This window comes from Hylobates moloch, unplaced genomic scaffold (genome assembly GCF_009828535.3).
Source record: "Hylobates moloch isolate HMO894 unplaced genomic scaffold, HMol_V3 SCAFFOLD_1, whole genome shotgun sequence".
Taxonomy (NCBI): domain Eukaryota; kingdom Metazoa; phylum Chordata; class Mammalia; order Primates; family Hylobatidae; genus Hylobates; species Hylobates moloch.
In genome coordinates, this window is record NW_026652276.1 from 232,247,598 (window position 1) to 232,252,650 (window position 5,053).

General features: G+C 49.0%; 1 non-coding gene across 1 annotated transcript; it reads left to right on the plus strand.

Annotated features, from left to right (window-relative positions):
* Positions 1 to 609: 609 nt before the first annotated feature.
* Positions 610 to 715, plus strand: LOC116809861 (U6 spliceosomal RNA). The gene has a single exon (XR_004370032.1). It is a non-coding gene; the product is annotated as a U6 spliceosomal RNA (small nuclear RNA).
* The last annotated feature ends 4,338 nt before the right edge of the window (positions 716 to 5,053 follow it).

Below are 5,053 nucleotides of genomic sequence, written 5' to 3' on the forward strand. Positions count from 1 at the left end.
CACTTCCCCTCTTGCATGACCTTGCCAGCCTTTCGGAGGCTCAGGCCATGGCAGAGTTGCCCCGGTACATTCCTCATACCCACTTCATTCCTTCTTCATGTCCATTTCCAATCCATCACCAAACAGGTGGGCCTACCATCAAAGCACAGCCAGAGGCCACTTGTCACCACCCCAACTGTGCCAGCCTGCTCCAAACTGGATCATCTGTCAGGTGGCGACAGGTTTCTACTTCCACCCCCGCCCCTACTGTGATCTATTCTCAAAGCAACAGAGTGATCTGTCAGAAACCGTCCAAAGGCTCTGCTTCTCCCTCACGTACAAGCCGGTGTCCCCGCAATGCCCCACAGGGCCTTAAGGATCTGCCCTCCTCTCCTCTCTGAGCTTGTCTCCCCCAGCTCATCCCCTCCTTCCCTCCACTCCAGAAGCTGTCACTCCAACATGCCAGGCTCCCTCCTACCTCGGGGACTTTGTGCTGGCTGGCCTCTCTGCCTGGAACGTCCTTATATCTAAACACTCAGATGACTCACCTTCTCCTTCCCTGCAGTTCTCCATTCACAGGTCTCTTCTCTGTGAATCCTTCCTGGACCCCTCTTTAAAATGGAAATCCCAGTGCTTCGTGTGGCCGCACATACTCTACAATTGGAACAATATGGAGAAGATGAGCCAGTCTCTATGCAAGGATGACACACAGATTCGTGGTGTTCAAAAAATAGACACATAAATAATGGAAGCCCCCTTTCCTGACACTTCCTACCTCACCTTTGCTTATTTTTCTCCTTGGCACGTGTCACCTTCTAACGCACTACCTATCTTACCTATATACCATGTCTACTGTCTGCTCCACACAAGGTTTTAAGCCCCATGAGGACAGAGACGTTTGTCTGTTTTGTCCAGGCTCCAGAACCCAGCACGGTTGCCTGGCACTTAGTAGGTGGTCAATTGATGTTGAGTGAGTGAGTGAATGAATGAATGAATGAATGAATATGGCACAGGCCAAGAGCTGTGGGGCGTCGTGGAGGAAGCCGGAAGGCGTGCATTCCCCGCTGAGAGTGCTTCACCAAGGAAGCTTGAGCTGAGCCTTGAAGGACGGGTAAGGTTCAATGAAATCATAGTAACGGTTGGGATAACTACTAGGGTGAGACTTGTGAAATCCTAGGCACTGCTTCTTCAGGGCTCCACTCTCGGGAAGAGGAAGGGGCAAGCCCTGAAGAAGCCAAGTGCAAGGTGGGGTCAGGAAGTTGGCAGGTGAAACAGGACTCTTGGTGCACTGGGGTTTGAAATGGAACTCCGGGGATGTCCGGGGAATACTGCAAATCGTTAGGTCCCTATCATAAGCTGCCTTTGGCAACAAAATATCTTTCTTTGGCCCCAGTCAAGAAAAGAAAGTGATTCACATTGAGCGTTAGGAATCATGTCAGCCTGAAGTGCCTTCTCGTGGCTATGCCTGTCTTCCAGGGAAATCTCTTGCAGGGGAAGAAAGGAAAGGTGTGCGGATCAATCATCAATGATTGGGCAGTGACTCCCAATTCCAGTCAAGCCCTGGTAATTATGCATCGCCATGACGACCGCTGCACTCCAGACGAAGCTGCTTTTAACTCCATGAGAGGCAGACGCGCTCTGTGCACTTTTCAACCTCAGTCTGAAATGCTGAAACCACAGGCTTCGGTCTCAGAATCCCACGTAGAAAGCCAGAACTCCACCTTCAGGAAAGGGAGGGCTTGGGGGCACATTCCCACCCTGCTCAAAAACCCTCCCGAAAACACTGCTTCTATTACTCCAGCGCTCCCACCCTCCTGTCTACCGTCCGTTCCCTCGCGCCCACACCCACCCCACTTTTGCCAAGTGTATGTACTCATCCCTTTCTGAATGCACCGGGGAGGAGAGCTGTAGATAGACAAACTGAGGAACGAAACAGCACAGAATGTTCTGGAAATCACAGAAAATCTGGCTTGGGCTGGAGCACATGGGGACATCAGGGCACATGCTGAAGAGGAAGGACATTGAGGTCCTGGGTTGACTCCAGCTCTCCCACCGGCCAGTGACATGTGGGGCAAGTTCCTCAGCCTCGGAAGCTCGAGTTCCTCGCCTGTAAAATAGAGAAGATAATACCCCCTGCAAAGCCACGGCCAGAACTAAATGAGGCCAAGTGTGAGAAAGCGTCTAGCACAGACGGAGACAGGAGGGGCTCTGGATGCCGCAGGGGGGTAAGGAGGGAAGGTCCTGTCACTCCTCATCAAGGATCTGGGTTTTGTCAGGTGGGTAGTCAGGGAAAGATTTAAAGCTGGGGAAGGGCTGATGTTATTATTAATACCATTTTACAGACGATAACACTGAGGCAAAGAGAGGTTAAGTAACTTGCTCAAGACACATAGTTTGTGGGTGGCAGAACTGGATTTAACCCCAGCTCCTAACCACCGTTATGGTTATTCTTCCTTCAGCCAAACAAAGAGGAAGAAGAAGGACTTGAAGACTAAAGAAATGTCAGGCATTGAGGTAGAAGAACTGATTGATATCCAGAGGAAAAACTGAACTTGGCCGTGGTTCCAACCTAGTGGTTAAGCTGCTGAAAAAAGAGAAGAATTTACATAATCTGCATATTCATCAAGGGAACATCTTGAACCAAGATAGATCCGTGGAGCCAGTGGCAGAACTCCCCCCCGCCAAAGATTTCGCACATGGGCCTATCTAAGCTCTGCTTATTGCCTAGGCCAACCACGAGGGCTTGTTGAGCTTGGAGAAGAATCTGAGTCAGCAGCGTCTCCCGTCCTCCAGCATAGCCGACTCATGCAGATCTGGAAGGGAGAGGTCCCAGTGTCAGGATTCAGAAATGCTCACCCGCACGTATGCAACAAAGAAATGTGCGCCAAGAAAAGGAAAGCCAGAGATTAGCAACAGGGGAGCCGCTCCTGGCACTGGTTACATAATCGGTGGGGCACCTGCAAAATGAACACACAGCGCCCCTTTGAAAATTATTAACAATTGAAGACGACAGCAGAACCTGGAACCAAGAGTAGGGCCTTTGACGATGTTTAGGGGTGATGACGCCCTCCCTTCCTCCCCCACTGTGCCTCTGACCATATATTTTTCGTTTTATTTTGAAACAATGTCAAGCTTATAGAAAAGTTGCAAGTACTATGCAAATAACACTTTTTTTCTTACTGAACTGTTTAATGGTAGATTCGAGGCTGAGACATTTGACTTTCTAGGAAACCTCAGTAGTTTATGGGGACAATAGAAGAGTCTGTTTGATGCTGTGGTTTTTTTTCATTGCATCCTAACAGGTGGGGCACAACTCTGATGTGTTTCGTTTCTGATGTTCACGTTAATTACGTGATGCGAGTGGTATCCAGACTTCACTCTTCTGTCCTTTGTAATTGGTTTCCTTATCACTGTTCTGTAGAAGAGGCAATAAAGGCCTTTTGCATTCATATTGGTGCCCAGACTGTTAAGATTATTTGGAGAAAGATATTTATCTGTATCTGTGTGTATACACATATGTATATATACAAACAGATGTATAGGTCTGTGTATGTTTATATACATACACTTATATTATATTATGTTATCTGGTTTCCAAAACAGATTTGCATCAGTTTAAGAAAAAATAACAGGATAATTAAAAAATTGTGCAGTCATTTAAATACACATACTCTGCTGGTGGGAGTGCCAATTAGTATAATGTTTCTGAAATGCATCTTATTATAAATAAAAAGAGATCAAATAGAAAACAGAGCTTAGAGACAGGGAGGGTAGAATGAGCACTGTGGTAGGAGTTCCGGAGAGGAGACTGCCCTTTTCCTCACTTGTGCTGCTTGGAGTACGTGGCCAATGGCCGTACGCCCCAGATCTTCTCCAGAGATGTGTGCTCAGCCTATGAGAGCCGCCCTGCTGAGGAAATTATACTCCTCCACCTAGGGCAGGACGGGTGGACACAGGGATACACAAGCCCAGGTCTCGGCTTGAGCCTGGACAGCTCTGCAGACCACCCTCCCTCCCAGGATCTGGTCCAGATTAGACGTTGCCTGAGGCAGCACCCGCCCCTCCTGCTCCCCTTACTCCCTTGGATGTTTTTCCTGAGTGAGCCAGATGCATGTACACGCTGTCTCAGGATCCACCTCTAGGAACCTGGCTGCTGTGGGTTGAACTGTGTCCCCCAGAAAGACATGTTAAAGTCCTAACCCCCAAGACCTGGGGATGTGTCCTAATTTAGAAATAGGGTCTTTGGAGTTGCATTTAAGGTAAGATGAGGCCAGACTCCATTAGGGTGGGTCTTCACCCACCGGGATTGATGTCTTTACAAGAAGAGATGAGACACAGACACAGACACATAGAGAGAGGCTGGCTAACGATGGAGGTAGCGATCAGAGCCAAGTGCACTCATAGACAGGGACTGCTGGCAACACCAGAAACTAAGAGAAAGGCATGGAACAAAGTCACCCACCCCTAGATGTTATGACAGCCACGGGAAACTAGGGCACTGACCTAAGCCAGCAGCCTTGGGTGTGCAGAGGGTAATGCTGAGAGGATAGGGTTGCATCACTGACAGCTGCTGGGGGCAGGGGCATCCTGCCACCCTGACCCGGGGCCCTGTGGGAATCCTGCCATTCGGCACACACCACCCAGGTAAGGGGCTCCCTCTAGAGAGATGAGAAGTGGGACAGCAAGCCTAGACTGCAGAGGAGACCTGCGCCAGCCATTGCTGTCAATCAGCAGAGGAGACCCACGCCAGCCATTGCTGTCAATCAGCAGAGGAGACCCGCGCCAGCCATTGCTGTCAATCAGCAGAGGAGACCCGCGCCAGCCATTGCTGTCAATCAGCAGAGGAGACCCGCGCCAGCCATTGCTGTCAATCAGCCTAGTTTTTAGAAATATGAACAGACAACAAGGGTTACCAGGTACTTGAGAAAAACCAACAGCATAGAAGGCATGAATCAATATGAACCAATAAAACAACGAACCCAGGAGAAAACCATGATCATTAGGAAATAAAAGACTTTTATATTTCTAACTGGTATTATGGGAGAGATTCAAGGTGTTAGTCTATAGAACAAGA